Below are 18,269 nucleotides of genomic sequence, written 5' to 3'. Positions count from 1 at the left end.
AAGTGTTCTGTGTGCTTGATCTCATTGTCTCCTTACAACTACCCTATATCATAGACATTGTTTTTTCCCATTACCATAGGAAGAGACTGAGGGTCGGATCAGTGGACAGCCTTGGCAGAGAAAACTTCATTCCAGACTGTTGGGACTTCCAGGCCATGCTCTTTCCACAGTACCTTGTTGTAAGTGCAGGGATAACACTGAACTGTGAAACAAGACACTCTAGCTTTCCCTCAGAGCTAGGAAATGGTATGAGAAAGTAAGGCATGCAAAAAGGAAGAAGTCCTTCCCACTGAACAAGTCAAAGCTAGATCTGACTTCCAGCTTGGCCAACTCCAGGCACCAAAAACGGTACAACATTGGATAGGTTGTTTGCCAGTTCTGCCCCAGTTCTCCTATCTGTGAAAATGGGATTTGAATGAGATAAAAGCTATACTCTTAAAGGTCTTAATTTTGCTGGAATCTTATGCCAGCAGGAATGTTATTCACTGACCCACCCAGGCACTTACATGTTTAAAAAACCCCCACACTGGCCAGGTGTGGTGGCTCACGCCTGTAATCCCAGCACTTTGGGAGGCCAAGGCGGGCGGATTATGAGGTCAGGAGATCAAGACCATCCTGGCTAACATGGTGAAACCCTGTCTCTACTAAAAATGCAAAAATTAGCCGAGCATTGTGGCGGGCACCTGTAGTCCCAGGTACTCAGGAGGCTGAGACAGGAGACTAGCATGAACCCGGGAGGCGGAGCTTGCAGTGAGCCAAGTTCGCACCACTGCACTCCAGCCTGGGTGACAGGGTGAGATTCCATCTCAAAAAAAAAAAAAAAAAAAATCCCCACACTGAGTAGGAACCCAATCTAGAACCACAGGGCTGGAAGTTACCTTTAAGGTGAGGGCAGCTCAAAGCCCCACCTGATTATGAGATTTCATTCACAGAAACTTCAAAAGAAGAATGTGCTCTGGAATTCTGTGTTTCCTGGGAGCTCTTGTCTTGCAGTCATTTGGAGTTTTCCGTCCTTGCTTGATGGAAGAGTGTCGAGTTGAATTCACAGTGCTGCTCTTGAAAAGTTGTTTCAGAGATCATGTGAACGGTGTGGGGTTGGCCTGTCTGGACGTGATATCTTGATGTGATCTTACCCTGAAGTCCCAGTCCACTCTGCTGGTGATCTTAAAGATCACTGTGATGCAATGGAGAAAGCATGGTTTGGAATCACACCACTCTGGGTTGTTCTATCTTCTACGTATGCATCCATCCTGGGCAACCTGCCCAACTACTTGGAGCTTTGGCCCTCTCATCTGTTAATTGGAGAAACTAAGGTAGCCTTACAGCTTGAGCATTAGATGGGGCAACTGCATTAGATGCTGGATGTGAAGCAGCTGACACAATGCTGGACCCAGGGCCAGTGTTCTTTCCCCTCTTCATGCCCCTTCACTAAAAAGATTCCTCCCCTGAGACATGGTTCCTGGACTTGGGATGACATCTGGCACAGTAAAGTCGTAAGAGCTCTGTCTCTGAAAGGTTTTTGGGGGCCATCGGTCCTTTTGAGAGCAAAATGAAATTTGTGAACATTTTCCTAAGAGAATCACACTGAGCTATTAATGCTGACACTCACTTTTAAGAATCTCCTCCCAGAATCTCAGTCAGGCGTTTCAGGGGTCTCCCTGCCTTTAGAGCTGCCTGTGATTCAGTTCACAGGAAACAGGCAAACCTTTCCCAGACCCTGGGAAGGCACCAAGAGAAGAGGCTGAAGGCCAGGTGGATCGCCTGCTGGCCTTTCCTAATTGCTTTTCTTGTGCTTGTGTGCGAATGTGCTCTTGTTAACCTGTGCTTCCTGTACCCCACGTCCCTGGCACCTCTTCTCTGATCTGTGACACCAGCAGGAGCACAATTAGTCAGGAAGAACAAAAGCTCTGAGGTGCATGGGCTCAGCTCTGACCTCACCAGATGTTCTGGCCTGGTCGTTTTCATGTAGGTTTCTGGAGCACCCTGGAGGCTGCTGGCTACTCCTCTCTAGAGCACTCCCTGGTAGACTGAGGTGGCCGCATTCCTCTGTGTTCAGTTATCCTGTGCAGCTATAATCGTCTGTCCTCAGGCACTTCACTTACAACAAAGCCAGAGATGCCCATTTTATGAGATCAAGGCTCCTTTATTTATGACATGACAGGAGAACAGAACAGACTGCTATGCTTTAACGTGAGAAGAAGGGCCTCTTGATTCCCGGCCAGCCCTTTGCATGTGAAACCTGGCAGCTCAGGCAGCAGCATCTCTGAATGTAGGGGACAGTCACTGGCAGCTTGCTCAAAAGGGCCGTCTCCTGGGAAGGGGTGCCTCCAATTTGTCTAATTGTCTGGCTCTTTTTCCCCCTGAGTCCAGAGGATCTGTACCTGGGTCACCCTTGATGACACCCAGTAGATTCTAACATAACACCCATCATTTCTGGAGCTCCTTCTTGGTGCCAGCACATGTCACTTTGTCCTTTCTCCATACTACCCTGTTTGTGTGTCCTTGTTCCATGCACAACAGACCTGGATTACAAATGTTTACATCTTCCCAGTGGCCACATGCAGCCCCTTCCATCTTCCCAGCAATCCTCCCTTTCTCTAACCTTCTCTAGCTCATTACCCTGTTATATTTTTATCTGTAGATCTTACCATCCTCCGAAGGTCTGTTACTTATTTATGTCTTTACCTGTTTATTATCTCTCTTGCTAAAGGATAAGACCATGAGAGCAGGCCCCTTTCTCTCTTGTTCATGTTCTATCCCCAGGGCAAGGACTAAGCGCACAAAATCAGTTCTGTTGAATCAGGAGTTCATGACAAATGCAGTGATATATTATTATATGGATTCAAAACTTTCCCCTGGGTCTTGTTTTGCCAGGAAATTTATTTGTCCTGGAAAGAAGGATTCAGGAAGCTTTTCAGATGAAGAGACTGAGATTAGTTGTATCTCTGGGATAAAATGTAGTGCCACAAAAGTGGACTACACATTACAGACACTGTGGAGGTTTGTGGGTTCATGCAATTGTTTTGCCTGCCCTGTTTCTGAGCACCTAGATTTCATCATTGATACCTGCTTGCTCTTCCCACATCTCAAAATCACCTTCAATCATGGACATGGGGTTTCAGACTCCCTAGAGGTGGCTCTCTGTGCCATATTGTGCAATCCAATGGCCAATTGTTGTTATGCAACTATGATGGTGCCCACAATGATGATCACAGTCTCACTGACATGCCAGTGTGGGTCTTGTGGGCAGGATCTTGGAGCAATAATATTTCCTTTTTTGAAGTGTGGTGCAAGAAGCCATGGTGGTTCATGCTGTTCTCTGTCCAGTTGCCAGGAGAAGCTGGGCCAATTCTAAGCACATGGGGTCTGCAATGGTAATGATGTTGAAGATGATGATAATGATAGGTAAAATATATGGAGCACTTGCACTGTGGTAGCAACTTTGCTGAGTACCCTGCACATTGTTGCATTTAGCAATCACAACCATTGAACGAGGTAAATCTAATGATCATCCCTACTTTGCAGATAGGAAGGCTGAAAGAAGCGAAATAGCTAGAACTTGGGGTGATTCTGAAGGCTGCACCTTTAGCTGCTGTGTTCTGTGGCTTTGGTTGTAGTTGAGGTATAGAAAATAGATTAGAAAGTGCATGCCTAGGTGTGGAGGGGATGGTTGGGAGGTTCTTGCAGCGGTTCAGGTGGGAGTTGCTTAGAGCTGGGGCTGGCAGAAACAAGGCATGGTTTTCTTATGGTACCACTCTTGACTTGAGGAGCAGGGAAGATAAGTTCCAGTGAAAGGACAAAATGACTGCAAAGAAAAGAATAAAAATGCCCCTCAAGTGTGAGGCTGAGAATACCAAGGTCCTGCAGGCCAGGAGAGAGCTTGCCTAGCCCAGTGTCTTGGTGGTGAGAGAATTCGAGTCTATGAGGGACCAGGCTGCTCTACAGAAACCAGAAAAAAAAAAGTGGGTAATGGTGGTGCTGCAGGAGGGGTGGGAGAGGCAGAGTGGCTGGGCTGAGCAGACCAGTCCCAGCTGGGAAGTGACTCAGAGGAGCTACTGCCTCATGATGCAGTGAAAGATGTCACTTGGAGATGCCTATTGCAAGATTCAGAGAGGGTAGGATGATTTCCAGACAGTCAGTCAGAGGTGCTGTTTGGAAACCAGGTTTCCAAGCTGTTAGCAAGCTTGTCTTCAGAACAAGGGTTTTTCAGAACAAGATTATTCTCATCACTTGTCCTGCATGACCTCTCCATGTGGCATTTCCTTGAAATATTTTCTTGATTTTGGAGGGTCTGTGAACATGAAAGAGAATATTTAGTTTTTGCTCCTTTCTTTCTTTCTTTCTTTCTTTCTTTCTTTCTTTCTTTCTTTCTTTCTTTCTTTCTTTCTTTCTTTCTTTTTTTTTTTTTTTGAGACAGAGTCTCACTCTGTCACCCAGGCTGGAGTGCAGTGGCATGATAGTTCACTGCAACCTCCACCTCCCAGGTTCAAACGATTCTCCTGCCTCATCCTCCTGAGTAGCTGGGACTACAGGCATGTGCCACCACACCTGGCTAATTTTTCTAATTTTAGTAGAGATAGGGTTTCACCATGTTGGCCAGGCTGGTCTCAAACTCCTGACCTCAGGTGATCCAACCGCCTCTGGCCTCCCAAAGTGTTGGGATTACAGGCGTGAGCCACCCACCACACTCGGCTGCTCATTTCTTATACAAACATATATGACCCTTCCCTAATTATCAGGGTAAATTGGTTTGCAGAAAGCATGGACAAAAAAAGATTCTAAAACATGTATTAAGCACACACTGTCCTGGTATGCACACAACATATAACCATGATCCAACAAATCCCACTAGTCACGTTTTCCCATAACTTCATAAGACACAGCCAGTGTTCACTGGGTTGTGGCTCTGCTCTCTAGGAAGAAAACATTTTCCAGTGCCCTTGGAGTTAGGTGGGGTTCAATGACTAGCTCTAGCCAATGAAGAAGAGTGAGAATAAAGTGTGTCACTTCTGGGCTGAGTTATTAACAGCTGTTTCTCTTTGTCCAGACTCTTCCTGGCCTGTGACCTTGGAGGTCATCCACTCAGCCTAGGTCCCTTAATCGTGGTGTGGAGCAGCATCCAGGCTGCCAACCCCATCCCAGACTCTCCTTGAAGATGTGGATCTACAACTGATGAAAATCTTTGTTGTGATAAGCCACTGACATTTTAGACATGTTGTTACTAATGCATAAGCTATTCATTTTCATGATCTTTCCTTTGCCTGGAATGTCTCTCGCTTTTTCTTTTCTAAGCACGGCAAACTGCTACATCTTTGAAAATACCCAGCTGTCATATTAACATCTTGTAGGGGATTTTTACCACTCTTTAGCACAATTACTTTCTCTCTTTACCCCCTGCAACATCTTGCAGACACCTTTTTACTTTGCATTGCACTTATCTTCCTCTTGTGAGTCTGTGAGCCCTTTGGAGACCAGGACCATGTGTTATTTATCCTTCTATCCCTAGCACCAGCACAGGTCTGGCTCTGGGAGGGAAGTCGCACACCAATACTTGTCTGATTGAACTTGGACAGGCACTGTTGTGTCTGTGATGAGATTCATTGAGACTTTTCCCCAAGGTCACACTCAGTTTCATTCATTTAGATCGTTGCCTCTAGAGTCTTCGTGGTCGGTAAGGCCTCTTTTGTGTTTTCTTAACATTGGGTCCTCTGGATATGTCCCCAGATATTTAGAAAACTGCTCCCGAGGGTGGGTGGCTCCTTTCTTCTCTTTGGTTAGCTTCTTAATTTTATTAGATTGTTGAGTCCTAGAACATGCAGCAGTCTGGATTTGACTAAACCACACTGGAATATTAAAGCATGGGCTTTGGGCATGGATATGGTCCCTTCCACCTCTTGCTATTGATGTTACCTCAACCAAGTCATATCCTCTCCCAGACGCCTCCATCCCTAATCTGGAAGAATGATAACAAGCTCATTCAGGGCTGTTATGGGGGTTAAATAATATAGTCACTTAAATAAGATAGCCACTTTTCATTTTTCCTTACTAACTGACAAACTGCCAAATAAGCATAAGAGAGAAAAAACATGTGAAACTCTCTGGGCACCCTCCCTTCACCCTCCACTCCTGTCCGGGCCTGGCTGATGGAGAATGGGCAGTCACCTCTGCCAAGCCCACCATGGGCATTACCACTCACGTTTTTGGGGGAAGCCCCACAATTCCACTGTAGGGTGCTGATGGGGAGGCTGCTGGCTGATGCACACATGGCTGCCTGCCGCAGACATGTACATTCTATGTCAGCTATGATCTCTGGAGGATGCAGGGGCTGGATTTGTTTGAAGCCGCCACTTTCCAGATCCAGGCCGTTAACTGAGGTCTAAGGATGGATCCTCTATGGGGTGTCTGTGACACAGAAATTACATAGTAATGGAGGCTTTTATATTTATTTTTTTCCTGAGGAAAGGATCTAAAGCATTCGTTGCTTTCTCAAGGAGTTCTATGACCCAGAAAACATGAAGGGATGGCAAATCCTATGTGGCAATCCATGACACAGAAGAAAGCAGCTTGGTCCCTGGCACGCTGTGGGCTCCAACACACATGAGGTGTGAGAGGAGAGGGGAAAAGGAGGTGAGATGTGCAAGAACATCCCCAGGGCCAGGTGTTTCCTCTTTTTCCCAATGTGTTAGAATGCGGCAGTCAAAGGAAATCTGGGGGCAGGACTAATTGAACAAAGTCAGCCTAGGGCCATCTGTATTGCACCTCCTGGGTCAGGGCCTTCGCCCTGTAATCCCAATGAAGTCCCATGACTGATCTGTAAGGCTGGTGCCAATTAGCCACATTTTACAGGTGGGTGGAACAAGCCCAGGGATGCCAGACTACTTTTCCAAGGAAAACCAGCTTGTAGGTGATTTGATCAAGGATTTTAAACTCAAATACGTGTGACCCGCATGCCAGAACTTCTGAAGAGGGAAGTGAGAATATAGAAGAATAGTCACCATCAGTAGAGGCCACTCAGGAATACTCGTTGAAGAAAAGAAAGGAAAAAAATATAGAAGAAAGCAAGGAAAAAAGGAGAAAATCTTAAATCTTAACAATTACAAGAGTTATGAAAGACCCAGGGACTAACATCACCATCTTGGGTAATATAGAAAAATGTCTTTTTCCTAAAAGATATAAACACGTTTTCATCTTTTTTCCTTCTTTTCTAGGGAAACCTTCCTTCCTTCCTTCCTTCCCTTTTTCCTTCATTATTTTCTTCTTCCTTCTTTCCTTCCATTTTTTCCTTCCTTTTCTTCCTTTCTCCTTTCAACCTTTTCTCCTTCCTTTTCTTAAACAGATGTCTCCTGAGCCCTTCTTTTGTGAAACACTGAGTAGAGGGCATTGAGGATGATACAGATGTGTAAACATTCCTAATGCCTCCCTGCTATCAAGAAAATCTTAACCTTTTAGCCTGCTTATATCTAAAGCCAATGGAGGAAAAAAAAACTTCCTGACAAATGAAAATCTAAATGAAAATTTAGGAGAATAATTGTAGAATTTTTGGATGAGGGCATACTTTAGAGAAGAAAACTTATAATAAAAATACTATGTATGGCCAAATATATGATGTATTAATCAAGCCTCTTGCAAGTGAAAGAACAAAAGTGAAATTAACTTAAGTGAAAAGAAAATTTAGAGGCATTCATAGGTAGCTGAAAATCCAAATTGCATGTAGCACGAAAGGTCACTTTCCTGAATATGTCAAGGACTCCCACTCTTGATATGTTGTTTAGATAGATAATAGCTAAGTGAAATAAGATATGAAGAACACATTGCTGATTAACCGTAAATTGCTGTAACTTTTAAGGAAAATAATATCAGTGTACAGAGTGCAGCTGAAAGTATCTATATATGTTGACCTTTTGGAAGGTGATATTACAAACATGAGTACAACATTTATCACAGTAATGTTTGCAGTATTCAAAAGAGAAAGCACAGAGATAAAAAACAACCTAAATATCTACCAGAGGGGAATGGTTGATTAAGCCACAGAACATTCTTACTATCAAATTTTATGCTACAGTTAAAAGGGAAAAATGAGGTGCATGTTTGTGGGTCAGAGGGATTTAGCGGTCATTGAGTACAAAAATCAAAGGGTTCAGTCATGTGAATAGCATCATCACACTTCTGTAAAACAATTAAAAATGAAAAAGGCTTTTATGTGCATATCTATCTATTATTTATTTATCTATCTATCATCTATCTTCATATTATTAGAGAGAAAGGCAAGGATAGACACTGCAAATGCTGTTTAACTCAGGTGGGATTAGGAGATGGAGAGAAGATTCAATAATATTTTTATAACTCTGAATTTTAGAATATGGTAGAACTACTATGCATTATTGTTATTTTTAAATAATAAAACAATTTTTAAAAGGAAAAAAATAGACCATCAAATAGGGAGGTAAAATTCAGCATACTCCTCTTCATTAGGAAACAGCAGGTAGCCGGCGAGGCCCAATCCTATACAGAGTTGGTATTTGACAGAACTCAGTTTGGATTTTTAATTTTCATTTTTGGGGTGGCTGCATTAACTCAGGACCCATCTTACAGACAGGAAAGTGGACTGACAAGAGTGAGGAGATGTGCAAAAAGATGGAAAACTCACAGCCTCTTTAAGAAGAAATGAGAAAATAGACGATATGCTACTTGTAGTATAATTGAAAACCTGCCAATTTTAATTATGACTGGTGAAAAAAGGACAATTTTTATCTGTGTTGTAAATCAGCATAATTGCTCAATATTGTTCACTGCAGCCCATTCTGTTTAGGGCAATTTATTTCTATTGCCCTATAGGTAAGCAAGCTCAGCTTACTTTCAGCAACTGCAACCAGTTGAGTCCTGATGTACATAATTAAATTAAAAAAAAACGTGAGACACTTGCTGAAGTGAGAAGACTTGGGGAATTTTTTTCCAAAGTGTAAATTAGCTGGAGAACACGAGTCTTGGATGGTTGTATCGGTGCCAAAGGATGAATTAGTTTTCTCAGATACTGCCGAGCCGCATAATAAAGGTTGTTTTCACAGGTTTCCGGTTCATATGAGCTGTTTAATTTCAAACCCTGCCTGTCTCATAAGCAACTGGGTCATTAACCTTAAAAATATCAACTTGTTCATATTCATGTGAAGTGAGTTACAAGCCAAGGGACCCTGAAGACTCGGCAGGCATTATGGGTGTGCACATAATACTCTGTCCTCACACTTCTTCAGACCCAAAAGTAGGGAGATGCAGAGACAGCAGGGGGTGGCACACAGTAGTCTCGGTCAGATTTGCGTGAGTCCCGCGGGAGGACAGAGGGAAGGCAGGTGTGGGAGGAGAAGGATGCCACAGTGGAAAATCCAGGGCATGGGCTGAGGCCAAAGCTGACCATGAACACAGACTGGGGAGGGTCCTAGAAATAAGGGTTCAACCAGAGCGGCGTGGTTGTGTCCAAAGGACTTTGTGTGGGGAGAAGGACGGGAGGGTGTCTACCCCCTACCCTGGCCCCTGGTTCTGCAGGCCAGCCCCTCCATACTTTTCATGAAGAGTCCACAGCTCCACAGAAATGATAAATGCTTGAGGAGATGGATATTCTAAATACCCTGACTTGATCATGACATGTTCTAAGCATGTAACAAAATATCACACATGCCTATATATATGGGCAATTATTATGCAACAATTAAAAATAATAATTCACAGCTCTCCTGGCCTGGGGAAAACAAACTAGGTCTAGGAGTCCCACATTCTTTTATTGACATTTTATATAAAGTCAATGGCCAATTATTGACTGTATTAGTCACCCATAACCAAGTTCCACAGACAGTGGCTGAAGCAGCAGAAATTCATTCTCTTGTACCCCTGGAGGCTGAAGGGCTGAGATCAGGGTGTCAGCAGGGTTGGCTCCTCCTGACGCCTCTCTCGTTGGCTTGCAGATGGCCACCTTCTCCCTGTGTCTTCACATGGTCTTCCTTCTGTGTATGTCTGTGTCCTCATCTCCTCTTCCTCTAAGGACACCAGTCGTATTAGATTAGGGCCCATCTATATGACCTCGTTTTACTTTCCCATTAATTACCTCTTTAAAAGCCTTCTTGCCAAATATGGTCACATTCTGAGACATTGGGGATGAGTATTTTGGCACATGAATTTTGAGGGTTGGATACACTTCAGCCTATTTATTTCTTTTGGTATATTTTCCACTCACATACCATCAACTATCCAGATAGAAATGTGAGTGTGCGTATGTATATGTGTATATGTGTGCATGTATGTGTGCATATTTGTGTATGTATGTGTGACTGTAAAATGACTAGTTTTCTCCCTGATAATACTTTTATCTCCCTACTTTTCAACTACACATGACAGCCCTCTGGGCTGTGTGCCTTCCAAAAGCATGACAATTCTATCTCTGGAAGAGCAAGTTCTCTCTGAGTACCTGCACATAAAATGGCTTTGAAACCCATTTCCATTGCTTCCCTCTGAGTTGGACAGAAGCACTGACTCCTCAAACAGGACCTGAAGTCAGAGTTTGTCTCTAGATCTGATTCTGTCAGGCCCCTCAGCCCCTACATGTGGAGGTGCAATTTATGAAGTGCTCACTCCATAGCAAATCCTTTGCCGGATCGTCGATGGAGTTCAGCACACTGGCCTTGTATGACTGCCTTTGTCTCTAAGGCACTGTAAGTGCACAGGCATATTTGCATGTTGATTATTATATATCACTACATGTCAGGCATTCTAAATGTTCTGCAGAAGCGAATTCATTTAATCCTCACAGTAACTCTATAAGACAAGGACCCTTGATAGGCCCATTCTACAGATAAGTAAACCAAGGCTCAAGGAAGCAGAATGACCTATCTGAGGTCAAACACCCAGTCAGTGATAGGTCCTGCATCTGAAACCAGGTAGCTCAGAGCATATTTATTCTTCACACAGTCTTGCGAGAAGGGGGCTGCTATCACCATCTTGCAAATGAGGAAAGAGATTTATAGCTGTTTGGACCCAGGAGTGTCTAACTCCAAAGCCGTTTTTCTTTCTATTGTGCCAGCTTGTTTGCCTGGACACTGCCTATTCCCCAGCGTCTCGGCTAATCCTCCCTCCTGTCACACATCCCTTGTGAACACCCAAAGTCAAGCATGCCTGCTTCTTTACATCAATATTAAAGAGCACAGAGAGCTGTCAGGCCTATTTGGTGAAACAGAAAAGGCACAGGCTTGTTTCAAACCTCAGCTCTTTTACTTTCCAGCTTTCCGGTCCTGGCCAAGTTGCTTTCCTAAATTTTAGTTCCCTCATCATAAAAGTGGAGATAAAATAACTAGGTAATAGTGAGTCTTCAACGTTCAACAAATGTTAGTTAATTTCTCACCATGCTACTGTTGAGCAGGGTAGAAAATTTTTTGCCAAGTGACCTCTGCTTCTCCCATCAGGAGACGACATTTACTTCCCTGCCCCAGAAATCTGGACTGGCCTGGTGGCTTGTTTTAGGAAAAAGAAAGTGATAGAGCTGACAATGTGTTAGTTCCAAACCTCAAAAGACCTTGCATGTTTCCACCTTTTCTCTTGAACTCTTACCATGACCATGAGAACAAGCCTGGATTAACCTGCTGGAAAATGAAAAACCACCCAGAGCAGAACAGTCATTCCAGCTGAGGTCACTGTAGATGAGCAAACCCCAGACAACTGGCCAGCTGACCACAGATGCATGAGCTGGGTTCAAGCTGACCACCCAGCCATCTTCTTGTTGCCTGAGAAATTCTATATGAGTGCTATTTAGGTCATTAATTTTGTTGTGCTTTGTTATGCAGCAATAGCTAACTAATACAATCATATATTATCAGTACTATTTAGAAAAAGCTCAAAAACATGATCAGCTTCATCCAGAGTAGTGTCCTTTCCCTTGTCTTCATGTGTGCTCTCATCTGCCTGCTCCTGTTCTCCTTGTACATACATGAAAGGAACTCCACATTGGCTACTGCTGATGTTTCTAATGAGTGAGAGCAGGAAACATTTGTTCCCATGGGTTCAAATAAACTCTCTTTGCATATGCTTCTTGTTGTCCTTATGTCAATATTAGCTTATGGAACTAGAATCTTTTTTATGAGAGCTTTAGAGTGTGATTTTACCTAAGAGACTAACACTTCTTTTGGCAAATAGAACATAATTCACATGCCATTAAAGTGTTAGAGAAAGGGTCAGCTTCCTCCCAACCTGGCCAGTTCAGCAGGGCCAGGGGCCCACAATCATGATTCTCAGCTTATCCTTCTGTTTTGTGGCTACGGCCAAAGCACTCTGGTTACTGACCTGTCTGGATGGCCAAGGCATACCCCAAGTTCCCAAGTTCCTGTAACAGCCATTGGCCTCAGATTAGTCTACAGAGCTGTGGCATTTACCAGGCCTGACTGTAATTATTGTGTGTGTGTGTGTGTGTGTGTGTGTGTGTTCCTGACATTATGTTACACAGCAGTGAGATTAAAAACGGTTGTACTTTATGGAGTCCTGAGTATTTATGACAGGTGCTTCTTACCTCAGTTGAAAGACAGGTCAGGAATTCCCACTAAAGTTATTTGGCTCCAGAGCACCTAACAGTCACAGCTATAGTAAGTCACAGCTATAGTCACAGATATAGTAAGGTACAGGTGTCTTTGTGGCTTTTGATTCTAGCACAGTATCAATATGGTTCCCTAGTAAATGTCTTTTGCATGAACCTAAAACCACTGTTCATGAAGAAACCCTTCATTTTCTTCCCCTTGACCTTACAAAATTTCATTTCTTTCAGAGTCCACTATAATTGTTAGGATTCTAGGCTGGGTTCAGGTTTCAGCTCCAGCCCTTTCTACCTGGATGATTCTATATAAACTCAACATTGATGAGTCCCAGGATACAGGTATAAAAAACACCTAATGCTGTCTCTTGCCTTATAGTGTTGTGGTAAGGAAGTACACATAGGTACTCAAACAAGTGAATACATTATCAGGTGCCTAGAATACTGCTTGACATATGGTGGTGGGAGTGATTAAACAAATGTCACCTGTTCTTCATTTACACCTCTGTTTATGTGACACTATCAGAGAAGTAATTACTTGTCATCTCTCATGACAAAGATAGAGGGATGGAAAAGACCTGGCCCCTACTGAAAAGTTTACTCGTTGGGAAGGGGAAGGTGCTGGTATGAGCATGTTGTTGTCCACAGGGGCAATTGCTCCTGTCATGAAAACAGAGGTCTGAGAAAGCCCAGGGACAGCAGTGTCTAATTCCTCTTGGGTTCAGGGAATTGGGAGAGGAGTCTCAAGATAAGGCAGTTTTTGAGTTGAGTTTAGAAGGATGAAGGGGAATTTCACAGCTGAAAAGGGCAGGTCTTCCAGGAAGAAGGAAGGGCCTGCAAGAAGGAGCCAGGCCGTTGTAGGCTGACATGGAGAGAAACTGGGCAGGAAGGCAGGCAGGCTGTCAGGAGACAGGTGTCGGGACAGAGCTGAAAAAAGAGACTGGGGACAGAAGGAGGTCCCCGAGCTCTTCAAGAGGGTCTTGTTTCCTTCAGCTGCCTGTGTAAGGGGGAGGGAAATAATGTTATTTTGGATGTTGGGAGCAGAATTCCACTCAGGGATAGAATTGTGCTTGTTTAAAAACAAGCCTTAATGGGCCTTTATGGATATGATTGGAGGCCCCGTGGGGATTGTCTGAGTGGGCTGGGGGTTTATCAAAAAAAGCTAAATGTTCATGCTTAGAGGAATTAAGGGGGAAGCGTGGGTGGGAGAGAAGGAGATTGATGCAGGGCAGAGGAGAAGCAGGTGAGAGGGTGGGGGAAGGGAGCAGCAGGAGGTATTGTCCTGCTCAGAGGGATTGGCACAGTTGGGGGTGCAGGGGAAAGGGCGTTCCAAGGCTGCTGAGAAAAGGACGAGGTATGTGTGGTTCAGTTTTAGGTTGTTTGCTGAGCAACACTGTTGAGCCTCTTCAGGAAAAGCAGCTGCAAATCCAAAATGCCTGCAGGAATGGTGTTTTCCAGAAATCAAGGGGCAGGGCCTGGGTTCCAGGTGAGAGATTAAGACAATCACCAAAGGAGGGGAGCATCAATATAAGCAGAGATCAGAAACTGGGTGACATAAAAAAGGAAGTCCCTGGGAAATCACAAAGAATGGGCAAATATGAAACTTCAGAACAGAAAAGCATATACTTTTGAACCAATTGTATTTAAATATTAAGGAACAGAGGGATGCCAGCTGTCACCCTTGGCTATATGTGTATGTCATATGTCACCCATGATATTTGCATGTATAATGTCTTTTTAGAATCCTATGTGCAGATACTACATCTTCAGGAGAAACAAGGATGGCTGATTAGGAGGTTATTTTGAATTGGGGGCTTTCAATGTATCACAAATGTTCAGGGCCACCTTACTTGGTGATATTAGGATATCCCAACCTTTTGAGTTTTTTTCCAGCCTCTTTTTCACTAAGACTATAAAGACTATAAACTAGTCTTAGTGAAAAAGACTAAGATCATAGGAATGTCAGAACAGTGAAAGGGGTGGCAGGAATGTTCTAGAACACTCAGTGCCTCAGACACAGCTGAGCATTTAAAATTCAGGCATCACTGAACAGAAAAGCACCCAGAATATTATAAGCAAAATACAGGAATAGAAATGCATCCAGAATATTATAAGCAAAAGGGAGGTGCTTTTGGAAGGACATAGCAGTTACCTGAAGGAACCTGAGGAGTAATAGCCAGGTCTGGGAGGGAATGAACATGGAAATGAAAATTTAAGAAGCAAGGTCATTGCTTGTCTTCTAGGGGCCACATGGTATCTTGATTCTGTTTCTTCCAGCTAAATTTTTTGTTTTCCTTTATAAACAACTTCCTTCACCCCAGCGTGCCAGGGTGCTTCAGTCCTGCTCTAGTGAGGCTCTCAGTTCCAATGGGCTCCAGAAGCCTGCAAGAGCCCCTCCACCTCAGTCTAGGTTCCTGGAGCCTGAATCTCAGTGGTGTTACTGTGGGAGGCTCCCCTTCCTCCAATCATTTGTCTCTGAGTGGAGGCAGATCACATGGTGTCCACATGGCTGCAGGGCCTCTGCTGCTGCACTATGGGCAGTTCCCAAAGAGGGAGATGCAGGCTGGAAGTGAACTCATGTGCGCAAAATGTAATGGTTTCAAAGAAAGAAGATGAATAGTAAAACATCCACCTGCCTGTTGGCCAGCACTACTGCAGTGTACTGTGTCTCCACAGCAAGGAGAGGACACTTTTAGAGCGCTTCATCTGTATAGCTGTATGCCAGACACTTTTATCTTCTCTGGCTTTCTTCCATCAGCTACTTTGAGTGGAAGACACAGCAGTCCTCATTTTATGATTAGCAACTCGTTTGGGACCTTATGAAGACATTCCACTTGAAGGTGCCCACTTTCTTCATGAACTGGAGAAATCTGATGGGCCTACTTTGGAGCCACTCAGCACCGCAGGTCCTCCTAACCCCTGGCTCTGCAGGTCTCTTGAACATACTAGATGAATTAGGTGGCCTTGCCAAAGTGGCTGGTCCCATATCTGGTTACTGCTTCTGCTGTTGCAGCAGCACTTAAAAGGGCCAAAGGGTCACAGACAGACAATCATCCTGTGAAGAGACTGATGGTGAAGAAAGGGCTTTCGGGAAAATAAATGGATCAATGAGAGGAGGTGGCTTAGACTACATATGCATGCAGGTGAATCCTGTGCACACAGACCCTGCACAGGAGACCCCTTTCATACATATGTGCACATGCACACCCCTACCCCACATACCTACACAACATACATGAATATTTGTGTATATACATATATATTAGGAGCCCTGTCTATCTACAGTGTGTCAGACCAAGGATTTAATCTCCACTTTGCCTTTTGCCACCTGTGGGATCCTGAACAAACCATTCTCTCTCTGACAGTAACTTTCTGCATCAGTTAAAATGAAAGTAATTATAGATTTTTAAAGATGTGAAAATAAACTAATATATGTAAAATACAGTGCCCGACACATATTTTGCTATAGAGAAATTCAAACTAAATATAAACTACATTTAAACTACGCTTACATAGACTCACATACACATATTCATTCATATGAATGCATGTGTGCATGTATGCATTCCTATACACATTACATTATTGCATATATACGAGCACATACCAATACCAGTCATGTTTACCAATACCAATACCAGTCGTAAATACCAATACACACAATAATTTTATACACATCTGTGGATAGCATTAACATTTATGCTCATTCATATATTATACATATAATCTTTAATATACACATTCATGAACATATATCAACTTGATCTCAGATACACCACACTATTAGACACACACATATATCCACAGATGCATACATACACATATTATATGTACATGTATGTATGCATACATACACATATTATATATGTATGTATGCATGCATGTATATAAACACACATTTTACACAGTAAGAATTCATCTCTAATATTGAAAAAAGTCAAGATAATTCACTACATAGCTCTGAAAATAACTCTCAGGTAGGTCAACCTTATTGCCTCATGTATGGAAAACGGCTCCTGTTACTTCTTTTAGAGAAAAATATGCATTATTTATTTATCTTCATAAGCCTATTGGTGGCAGAGGAGGTCCTTGTTTCATGTCAGGCACACAGGAGAGATACCACTTTCCTGCCTGGGGAGAGGAGCCAGGTCCATGAAGATCTGGCCTGTGTTTGGGATGCCACAGGGCAACTGTGAGATGGGCTGTTCTGATACAGAAGCTCTGTCTTCAGCGCTGGCTCACAAAGGCCAGGCTTGGGTCGAGCAAGGTGTTTTGCTTCTCTCATTGATACACCCTCAGGTGAGCTGCTGAAGAGCTGCAGTTTTTATTCCTGAGCCTGTGTGGGTTGTGGGAGGATGGGGAGGGCTGTGTGCAAGGCCCCAGAGTTCTCTCAATCCATCTGCAGAGCCCCCAGAGTCCTTGGGAAACTGAAATCGTGTTTGGTGGCTCTGAGGCAGGAACTCAAGCCTGTCGTTGGCACTGTCTACTGCTGCCTGGATGTCTGGGGCCTCCACACTCAGGCCCCCATGCCATGGCACAGGTCTGTGTGGGGTCTATTGGTTTGTGAGCTCACTTTGGAGACTCAAAACATAAAGGATTAAAGCTGCAGGCAGAGCTGGTGGGAGGCTGGCCTGTTGCAAGAAATGACTGGTTGTGCTCCATGAGGAAGGACACCCTGCAACCTTATTTATATGGTCACACTTCCATTTATAAATTACAAAAGGGATGAAGAAGGAAGACTTTGATCCATCAAATTTATGGATTCAATAACTGTTGCCATTTCAGACAGCAGGGTCTCTGGGGAATATTTTCCCATGTATGCTTAGGTAGCAGAGAGGGAGAGACAAATGCTAAATATTCTGCTGTATTTATGAAATGTCAAATGTGCTTTCCGGGGTAATTGCATGAATATTGAAAAGGCTCGCTGAAATTTATATCCTTGCAACTGAGTGTTTGGGGATGCTTCTTGACAGCAGCCCCTTTGCAGACAGGACAACAGCCTGGCGCGAAATGCCCAAATGAAATGGGATCCAGCCTGGCCTTTCCTGGCCAGCCATTGCCAATGCAGCTGGACAACTTGGCCTGACTTCATGTACGCTTCCCATGCAAGAAGTCCATGTCAGGCCCAGTGGACACATTCAGCGTAACTAGGGGACTTGGTTAATGTTAAATATCCCATGATAATTCTAAAAAAAAGAGGTTTTACTGTAATTTTCCCCAGATCTGGTGGAATAGCATATAGCGTATCAGAATCTAGGTCTATTCTATTGGAAGATAAACCATTCCTCTGTTTTTCCAAAATCCTAGCATGTTCTTTGACCAAGCAGGACATTCTTACCTCTGGCAGACAAACAGTCTCAGCATTAACTGAAGAAAAACAAGTGGCCTTTCCCAGCCATAGACCTTGAGTAGCGTTAAAACATGGTGTGGTGGGGGGGTGCATCGTAGTTGGTATTTCCCCCTTTTTTAAAATTTCAGTTAAGTCAGTTTAATAGTCTCATGAGTCATTCTCACGTTCTCTTTCTCTTTAACCACCCGTACCCACCCCATCATAGATCTGGCTGCTTTAATCTCAGAAATGTCTCTTACAACCCTAACTTGCTTTGCTCCCAGGGTGGCTTTTCTTCATGATGTCATAACTTTTCTTTATGATGCCATAACTTTACAGACACATCACCCACTGTCTCCCCATGCATATTGTGCTCTGTCT

At 43.7% G+C, this 18,269-nt stretch overlaps 1 long non-coding RNA gene across 1 annotated transcript; it reads right to left on the bottom strand.

The window, feature by feature from the left end:
- Nucleotides 1–2,127: 2,127 nt before the first annotated feature.
- LOC109028542 (uncharacterized) lies at nucleotides 2,128–18,186 on the bottom strand. Its single transcript, XR_002007554.4, has 3 exons — nucleotides 17,898–18,186; nucleotides 6,197–6,402; nucleotides 2,128–4,291 (listed from the first exon to the last, which is right to left on the bottom strand). It is a non-coding gene; the product is annotated as an uncharacterized lncRNA (long non-coding RNA).
- Nucleotides 18,187–18,269: the final 83 nt, after the last annotated feature.

Source organism: Gorilla gorilla, chromosome 8, assembly GCF_029281585.2.
Source record: "Gorilla gorilla gorilla isolate KB3781 chromosome 8, NHGRI_mGorGor1-v2.1_pri, whole genome shotgun sequence".
NCBI classification, from domain to species: Eukaryota; Metazoa; Chordata; class Mammalia; order Primates; family Hominidae; genus Gorilla; species Gorilla gorilla.
This window is presented reverse-complemented; position numbering and strand designations above follow the sequence as displayed.